Raw genomic sequence first — 9,425 nt, forward strand, 5'->3', positions numbered from 1 at the left:
GAGAATGTCTAGAGTCAGGACAGAAAAGGACTCCTATCAGTGTCTCAAATAACATTCTTTGTAGCAAGTTCCTCACATCAAAAGGTGGGATCTATGTAGCTTCATCTTGAATCTGGGTGGGTCTGTGACTGCAGAAGTGATGCTGTGGGATTTTTGAGGCCAAGTCATAAAAACAAACAAACAAACATACAGTTTCTGCCTGGATCTTTTGGAACACATGCTCTGGAAGAAGCCGGCCACCATGTAAGGTCACCATGCTGGAGTAGCCACGTGTAGTTGCTCTGGTCAACGGCCCACTGAGCTCTCAACCGACAGCCAGCAACATTGCCAGCAGTGCGAGTGAGCCACCTTGGACATCAGCCCCTAGAGTTCTCAGATGACCCCACCCCAGTCAACATCGGACTCTAGCCACAGCACAGACACCACACGAGAACAGCCCCACTGAGGTCTTTGTGAATTTCTTTTTTTATTTTATTTTATTGATTTTTGGCTGCATTGGGTCTTCATTGCTGCGTGCTGGCTTTCTCTAGTTGTGGCGAGTGGGGGCTACCGTTCGTTGCGGTGCATGGGTTTCTCATTGCGGTGGCTTCTCTCGTTGCAGAGCACGGGCTCTAGGTGCGTGGGCTCAGTAGTTGTGGTGCACGGGCTCAGTTGCTCCGCAGCATGTAGGATCTTCCCGGCCCAGGGCTCGAACCCGTGTCCCCTGCATTGGCAGGCAGATTCTTAACAACTGCGCCACCAGGGAAGTCCCTTTGTGAATTTCTGATCCATGAAGGTGGAAGAAAAAGAAAATGGTTGTTTTAAGCTGCTTAATTTGGGGATAATTTGTTATGCAGCAATAGATAACTGAAACATTGGAGTTGCAAACAACCCTAACCCTAATCCTCCTGCAGCCAGACACGTAATGTAAATCAGTGAGCGAGGCCTGGCGTGGGACAACCAAGTGGGATCCCTGGTGCGTGGAGGGGAACCCATGTTGCGCCGCTCTGGGCTGTATGTGCCCCGATCTGTTCCTTGCCCTCCACTTTCTGCCTGCATCCCAGGCCACAGTTCCGTCTCGCCTTCATCTGGATTCACCTGGGGTTCCATCAGTGGAAAGCAGTGGCAGGAGCCTGGAGGGTAGGAGGAAGAGGCCAGAGCAATTCTCCCCTTCCACAGTAACTCCTCCCTCTCTCCCTGTGGTTGTGCCCCCTCCACAGTCCAGCCAGCCAGACAATCCCACGGGGGTTCCAGCTTCTATTAGGTGACTTTGGGCTCTGGTGACACCACCTCCTCCCTTTGTTCTTCCAGCCTGGAGCAGCGCTGGCTTCCCACTGCTGTTAATTTCCGATGGCTTCACTGGCTCCTCTTTGGCCCCTCAGCTCCTCCATGTGCTGCATAACCACCCCGATGTGTTAACGTCCCTCTGTTCTTTGTTTTCTGTATCCTCAGCAAGCCCTCAGAGGTATAGCAGCTCCAGCCTACTGGTCCCAAGGTGGAAAGTGGGCTCTGTGTTGTCAGATATCCCAATGTGGCAGAAGCCAGAAATCCGGATTGTCATGGGGAACGTTCTGAGATTTCAAACACCATGGATGCCAACGGTCCTCTGATTTCAGAGTAGGTGGAGGAAGCAAGACAGACTGAGGAGGAGCAGCTGTAGCAGTTCACATGTTGGGTCAGTGAAAAGACCTTTTTTAAGCACCTACCGTGTGCAGGCACTGTGGGAGGGGCTGAGGACAAAGTGGTGGGCTAGAGAGATGAGTTCCTGCCCCCGTGTGCACACATGATAGTGGAGGAGACAGACAAATGAAGAAGAACAGTGTGTGGTACGTGCCATGCTGAGAATGAAAGGTGGGTGACATTGTGTGAACATGGGTGCGGGGAGCCGGGCTTTAATGACACATGGCAGCATGGAGATGAGGACATCTAAGCTGAGGCCCGAAGGAAAAGAGAGCCAGTCCTACAAAGAACCGTGTTCTCAGAAGAGGGAATGGCCATCACAAAGTCCCCGAGGCAGGAAAGAGCTGGGAGTGTGAGCTACAGCGAGGAAGGTGGCAAGGCTGGGGCAGAAAGAGCGAAGGGCGAGCTGGGGGGTGATGTGAAGGTGGGGAGGCTGCAGGGGCCACAGGAAGGAGTTTGGATTTTATTCTAAATGCAATAAGAAGTCACTGGCAGGTTTTAAGCAGGGAAGTAATGTGATCTGATTTATGTTTTTGGAGGAGCCCCAGAGCTGTGTGTGAGAACTACAAGTAGGGTACAAGATTAGATGCCAGGAAACCAGTTTGTAAGCAATTGCAGTGGTCCAGGTAGGACCGAATGATGCTCAGACCAGGGTGTTAACAGTGAAGGGGTGAGAAGTGGGTGGGTTTGGGAGGGTACTGTGTCACAGAAACTGGGAGGGGAGTTTTCAGACAGGAATGGTCTGGAGGACTTGGTAAAATGCAGACTGCTGGGTCCCATCCCCAGAGACTCTGGTTCAGTAGGTCCAGGGCAACAGAGAATTTGCATTTCTAACAAGTTGTCATGTGATGCTGATGCGAACGCTGCTGGTCCAGAGATCACACTTGAAAACCACTGGTCTAGAACAACAGTTTCTACTAGAAATGTAATGTGAATCACGTAGGTGATTTTAAAATTTCTAGTAGCCACACTTAAAAAGTAAACAGGTGAAAGTAATCTTAATAAAATAGCTCTCTCGTGTATTTTATTATTAATATATCCCAAAACTATCGTTTCAACATGGTATCAATATTTTTTAAATTCTTGAGATATTTTACATTCTTCTTTTTGTACTGTCTTTGAAATCCCAGTGTGTATTTTACACTTACAGCACACATCTCAATTAGAACTAGTTAACCTCTCAAAAGCCACTTGTGTGGCTAGTGGCTACCCTACTGGACAGCATAGGACAGGTCCGTTATTACAGGACCAGTGAGTTGAGGATGGAGAATTGCCTCTTGAGCTTAGCAACAAGGAAGAGGTTTAGCAATAGGCGACAACATTTGTGAAATAGAGGGAGAGAGATGGAGGGGAGAGCATGGAGACACTTCCTTCCTGAAGTTTGGCTGTGGTTTTATAATGGATGGATCAGGCCGACAACCCTCAAACCCAACACTGAATATTAACATCACACACAAAAAGAAACATCCAGGCAGTATTATGTGCCTCCTGATGGAAGGACTTGTCATCACCCATGAAGCATACTTACCGCTAAACTGAATCTGAATCCGACCCAGCCTCTAGATTTACCAGTTTGCAGGGCATACAGGGGACAGAAAAACATATTAAAGGACACCAAGAAGTGCAACCAGACTGTGAGATAGACGAGAGTGAGGGGGAACTGTCATTGAATAAGACTTAAAGAGGTACCAACAAAATGCAATGCACCATCCTGTTTGGATTCTGATTTGAACAAGCTAACAGTTAAAAGACGTTTATAAGATGATCAGGGAAATTTGGAGATGGGTTGGATACTGGATAATATTATGGAATTATTCGTTTTTTAGGTGTGATGAAGGTGTTTTTTTTTTTTTAAAGAACCTTGTATTTTAGAGATACATACAGAAGTATTTATGGATGAAATCATATGATGTCTGGCACTTGCTTTAAACAAATTCAGCCAGGGAGGGAAGCGGAAAAAATAAAATAAGACTGGTCATATGTTGATAATTGTTGAAGAAAGGTGATGGGTAGCTGGAGGATCATTGTACTATTCTATTTTTGTGCATGGTTGAACATTACTATAGTAAGGTGGGTTTTTTTAAAGGGGGTGTGGCTATAAAAGGAAATGAGAGAAAAGAAGGGAAAGGATTTTTTTTTTTTCCTCTTAAGACTGGAGCACTGGGACTTCCCTGGTGGTGCAGTGGTTAGGAATCCGCCTGCCAATGCAGGGGACACTAGTTTGAGCCCTGGTCTGGGAAGATCCCACACGCCGCGGAGCAACTAAGCCCACGAGCCACAACTACTGAGCCTGCGTGCCTAGAGCCCGTGCTCCCCAACAAGAGAAGCCACTGCAATGAGAAGCCCACGCACCGCAACGAAGAGTAGCCCCCGCTCGCCACAAGTAGAGAAAGCCTGCAAAGACCCAACGCAGCCAGAAATTAATTAATTAATTAATTAATTAATTAATTAATTAATTAATAATTTTAAAAAAAAGACTGTAGCGCCAAGGAAATACTAGGGACAGTGGAGATGCAGGAGAGAGACTGATGGCGGGTGAGCTGGTTCCAGGGTACACACAGCGTGAGGCGGGGGAGTGGATCCCGCTCTTCCTCGAGTAATGGACTTCATATCCTCCACCGCTGCTTCAACTTCAGCTCCGCGTCTGTGGCTCCAGGGCCACCCACCCGCTAAGGTCCAGCGGGCGCTACAGACCACCCACGCCTGCGTAGCAATCCCTCCTCCCCGCGCGGGCCTCAGTCCCTACACCCCATAATCCCCCGCGCCGCTCTGGAGGCGCACTCTCTGTTGGGGCGAGACCTTCCAGATTTGAGCAAGGTGAGGCGGAGGGTGTCGCGTGGCCTTCCGGGAAACGCAGTTCGCATGCTGACCCAAGCCACCGCTTAACCTGCCCTCAAGCCTACGCGCCCCACAATGCGCCGCGCGCGCAGCTGCTGAACGGTGTGTTGCTGCCCCCAAGTGGCGGCTGAGCGGTTACGCCCCGGCCTGGGAAGGGTGCTGAAAGGGATAGGGGCGAAGGCGGGACTGGGGACTCCCTGGTCCCTGGGAAGCTCTGGGAAACCTTTCCAGAGGATGAGGCCCTCAGACCTGGGCTAAGGAAGGTGGTGAAGAAATTGCAGGTAGCGCCCGCTATGAGAATTACATGAAATCAGAACAATAACTGTTGGCTGCATATTATCATTATTATTACAGCTAGTACTTAGCAAGTAAGCACTTAGATGCCAGGCCCTGCTCCTAGCGCTTTACTTGTATTAACTCATTTAATTCTCCCAAAAGACATTTGATGTACTATCAGCCCCCTCTTTACAGGAATGGAATTTGAACCCAGGCTGTCAGGCTTCAGAGTCTGAGAGTCTTCAGCGTCTTCTTCACTATGAATTTAACACCCTCCGATCATTCTATTAAATTATCCCAAGATTGTAATTAGCACAGGAATCAACTCTAGATGGCCATTAGCAATGTGAATCTCTTTGAGTTGATGGTTATCAGCGCGTGTTCCTGCCCAAGTTTGTGATTTAGCCCTGCTCCAGGACAGAGTTTGCAATCAACATAGATTTATAATTAGCACATGAATCAGAACATGGGATCAGATTTCTGATTAGGGATCAGATTTCACAGGAATCAGATTTCTGATTAGCACTGAATCAGCAGTGGTTTGTGTTAGGAACTGGAATCATAGGTTTCTGATTAGCACACGGGTCTGCACACAGGGATTATGTTCACACCTAGAAAGCTCTATCCCCTTTTGGTCCAGGTGACCCCCTCAAATGTTGCCCCCATCCCTTCCCTGAACCCCACCCCCACCATCACCAACAGACAGACAGACTTGGTGATTTCCTTGCCCCTCCCGTCTCTCCCATCTTGTTCATAATGAAATATCACAGCGACAAGCACAGGTTCAGAAATCATCTGTTCTCTTTCTGCCCTGTGAGGAGACACAATTCCAAAGCCTGGACTGTGTCTCATTCATGGGCATGGTCCCAGCATCGGGCCTGGCACACAGTAAGGGCTCAATAAATGCTTAGAGAAAGAGTGTCGGACTCTCACAATTATCCTTCTGCAGTGACCTAAAGATTTATCAAATCAAGCCAGATTCTCTTTGCCCTCAAAGGAGTCAAATTTGTGGTCACCCACCCCAAAGGCAGGGAACCAGGGTAGGTGGGTGGGTGGGTGGTCAGTGTGGGGCTGGGAACTTCTCCCTGGAGCAGGACTCCATGTAGTGGATGGAAGGAGATCCCATAGCCTCTTTCTGTTGCCTCCCCTGAGGTTGTGGATCTGGTGGTGGTTGATGTTGGCTCCATTATAATCCACACTCTCCTTGCATAATTGTGACTGAGAGGGAGCTGCCCAGCCTAGAAACATGTTCTCAGCCCCCCTTGCATCTCTCCAATAAAATATGAGCAGAAGGGAAATCTGTAGAAGGTCACTTCTGGGCCAAGTTTTTTTAAGAAGCTGGTGAACTTCTCCACTCTGTCTCCTCCGATTTGCCAGGTAGAAGCAAATAATTCTGAGCCCTAGGAAATAATGGAGGCACAAGATTAACAAATCTGGCATGTGAATCAGCAGATGGAGGATAGCTGCCAACCACTCAGGACACCTGTGGCGAGAAATAAACTATTGTATTAAGTCACTGAGAGTCAGGGGGTTATTTATTACAGCAGCTGGCATTACATTCACTAATACACTGATCCTTCCTTTCTGGCCCCAGATATCAGTAAAGCTTGAGCCCTCCTGTCATTCTGTAAAATGAGCCTCTAATCCCCAACTGTGGCATTCAGGCTTTCACAGAGCAGGCCTATACAGTGGCCCAAAGTCTCTATGTTTGCTAGTTAAAAGTTTTCGGCATATTTCCCTCCATTCTTTGCACAAATGTAAACCTTTCCCCATGTTCTTATGGAAGTCTTCTTCCATGTTGATAGCTGGAAGTCATTAAAGCAGACCTTGAAAGTTGCATTCCGCCTTCCACGTAGTTCAGCAGAACTTCATGTACAGGGTCTCCTGGTTGCTGTGTAGAAGTCAGTGCTTGCTTGGGACCCATCAATCTGATTTAGGGTGGTTAGTATGCGTGTACGGGGTGTGGATGGAGAGGATATACTCATCTCCTTGCCCCTCTCTTTTGACCCCTCCATATGGGGGTGCACCTTCAGACATGATCTTTAAAGTGAGTCCCTAGTTCTCAGCTCTGATTCATGTGCTAATTACAAAGCCGAGCTAATTTCAATGAACCCCATTGACTGGACTCGAGTTGTACAAGGAGTTGGTAGGTACTAGTTGAGGATAAGGAAATACCACCTCCATCCCTTCTTGCGCTAACAACCCCCTGACTTGGAAGGGGCCTAAGTTTATTTATAAAGCGACCCCTTTTTGGCAGACAGACTGAGTCTGTTGGTTTGAATGTATGTGTGCACACATGTGCATGTGCATGTGTGTGCCCATCCCATGGAGGTGTCTGATGTGACTCTCTGAATATGTTTCTGTGCATATGTGTGGGAGTGTGGCTCACACATGTGTACAAGAGAGAATCTGTGTGCAGAGTGTGTTTCTGCACATGTGACCTCTCACATGTCTGAGTGTGAGTCTGTGTGTGTGTTTTGGAAGTGTGTCTAAGTATTCACTTTTGTATGCCCCTGTATTTGAACATGAGTCCAGGTGATATAAGTTACATGTGCCTGCTGTATCCACGTGCGTTCTGGTGAGCCTCTGAGTATGTGATGTGCATGTGTGAGTATGGATGTGTATTTTGGGGCAGATTCTGTGTGTGGATATGAGCAGTTCCCTTCCCCCCAAGTCTCCCTCAGCTCTCAGGTAATTTAACTTCATTCTTCCTGCTGTGGCTGTTTCCGCTGCTTCTGTCCCCTTCTCCAGATGTTGCAATTAAGTAAATGCAGCAATTAAGCAGAGTCCCCCAAACAAGCATTCCACCAGGATCCCCTTCCAGGAGCTAATGAGAGATTACAGCACATGCAGACACATACACGGTGCTATTCAGGCACCGCAGGGACCACTGCCCCAGACTGCACATGCTGTGGCATGAGGGCACACAAACAGCATAGGGGGGTCCCTTTGCCCACCTGCTTCATTCGTAATTATCCTTCAGATCTCAGTATAAAGACCCCCTCCTCCAGGAAACCCTCCTGACTCTGGGGGTGGGGGGGTTGGGGGGAGAAGGGTTGGACTCTGGCTCTGGGGCCCACACCCTCTGTTTCCCCCATGAGAGCCCTGACCACTGTGGCCTGTGCTTTGTCATCAGAGCCCTTATTATTTTGCCCTGTGCTTCCCCTAGCACACTTTGACCACTATGGCCTGGCCTTCTGTCATGACAGTCCCAATCTTTCTAGCCCAAGCTTCTCCCATCCCCTCCCTGACCACACAGGGCTGTCTAGAGATGTGTCTTTCTCCTTTTTGGAATGTGAGCTCAGTGAAGCAGGACCTGACGCTGTCTTGGTCACACTTTTACTGCAGTGTCATCTAGCACACAACCATGCCCAGAAATCCAAAGTAAATGTTGAACTAGCGAGCTTTGCCTCTGCCCTTCTCTGTTGCCAAATCTCTCTTTATGTCTCTAAACATGTTGGTTTCTTTGGCACACACTTGGGGTGCTGCATGCCCTCAATTCACCAGGTTTTGGCATAGGCGTGGGGGACAGTACCACGCACGTTGCAGATGTTCCTGGTTTAGCCCAGTGGTTCTCAAAGTGTGGTCCCTGGACCAGCAGCCTTACCATCACCTGGGAAGGTAGAAATGCAAATCAGAAACTCTGGGACTGGGGCCTGGAGATCTATGGTTAACAAGTCCTCCAGGTGATCCTGATGCAGCTAAAGTGTGAGGACCTTGGGTCTAGTTCATGCAAGTCAACCCTCTGCTTTTCCACCTCAGATCTCAGATGGCTCTCAGGACCACCCCCTCTCACCAAGGGACAGTCATCACCAAAGGGGGCAAGATTCTGTGGATAAATGCCCGAGCCTCTCTGAACTTTGCAGCAGGGAAGGAAGGGAAGGAACGACAATTCTGATGTCTTCTACAGGGTTCCTCAATGTTCCCCAGCAGAACTGAGCCCCAGTTGCCCAAAGAGGTAACCCATTCCTCGTCTGCACCTTCTATTAACTTTGTTCCTCCTCTGCCTCACTCTTCCCCCTCCCTTGCCTATTTTGTGGGGCCATACCCCAAATCAGCCAGTTCCTCTGAATTCTAATCCCAGTCTGTTTGGGATTGTCTCCAGGTATCTTCCTCTATCTCCCCCACCTCCACCACTTCTGCAGCATCTCTGAAATTTCTCACCCTTTTTCTGAGCGTCTGAGAAACCCATATCTGCTGTGCTGGGCCAGGAGCACTGATGAACTTTGCTAATGATTGGGAAAGGTGGACCCTAGAGCTGAGTTAATTTTAGCTGCAATTTTTCAATACACGTAAGTGGAAGGAGCCAAAAGTCTGTTCTGAAACCTTCAGCAGAGCTAGGGATGCCAGGGTGGATGTGCATTCATGCCCCCGCCCCCAACAAGGTTACTTTACTCCTCTGCTCAGCTGGGGGTTCCCGGGGGTGGTTTGTGATCAGGTCCCCCCAGGGCAGGGCCATGACCACAAGCCAAGGCTGTGTCCCCTTCGGACGAGGGCTCCCAAAAGATTAAGTCCCCCACGTTGCTATAACCAATAGCAACGTTCCCAGGCCAGGCTTGTAGACCACGGCCCACATCCCTCTTCCTGCAACACCATCTGCCAGGAAACATGTGGGACCCACCCCCCCATCCTCTCCTCCACTATCCTCCACA

The sequence above is a fragment of the Balaenoptera borealis genome (genome assembly GCF_965194805.1).
Source record: "Balaenoptera borealis genome assembly, chromosome: 19".
NCBI lineage: Eukaryota > Metazoa > Chordata > Mammalia > Artiodactyla > Balaenopteridae > Balaenoptera > Balaenoptera borealis.